The sequence below is a fragment of the Bison bison genome, unplaced genomic scaffold, assembly GCF_000754665.1.
Source record: "Bison bison bison isolate TAMUID 2011002044 unplaced genomic scaffold, Bison_UMD1.0 scf7180017864215, whole genome shotgun sequence".
NCBI classification, from domain to species: domain Eukaryota; kingdom Metazoa; phylum Chordata; class Mammalia; order Artiodactyla; family Bovidae; genus Bison; species Bison bison.
The window spans coordinates 10,011,141-10,011,582 of NW_011494787.1; positions in this window are offsets into that span (position 1 = coordinate 10,011,141).

A 442-nucleotide genomic window follows, 5' to 3' on the forward strand; every position below is an offset into this window, starting at 1 on the left:
AGCTTTCATGCATTGGAGAAGGAAATGGCAACCCACTCCAGTGTTCTTGCCTGGAGAATCCCAGGGACGGGGGAGCCTGGTGGGCTGCCATCTATGGGGTCGCACAGAGTCGGACACAACTGAATTGACTCAGCAACAGCAGCAGCAGCAGAGAAGATAATAGTGGAATCATTAGACTAAAGCAACAAGCAAACTAACAAGTGTCTATTGTATGTTAAGACATAAATAGATCATTTATGATTTTAAAACATCCTCCTCAAATTTTGGATCAATTTATAACCTAGATAGACAGGTTGCTGCTGCTGCTAAGTTGCTTCAGTCGTGTCCGACTCTGTGCAACCCCATAGATGGCAGCCCACCAGGCTCTCCCGTCCCTGGGATTCTCCAAGCAAGAACACTGGAGTGGGTTGCCATTTCCTTCTCCAATGCATGAAAGTGAAAA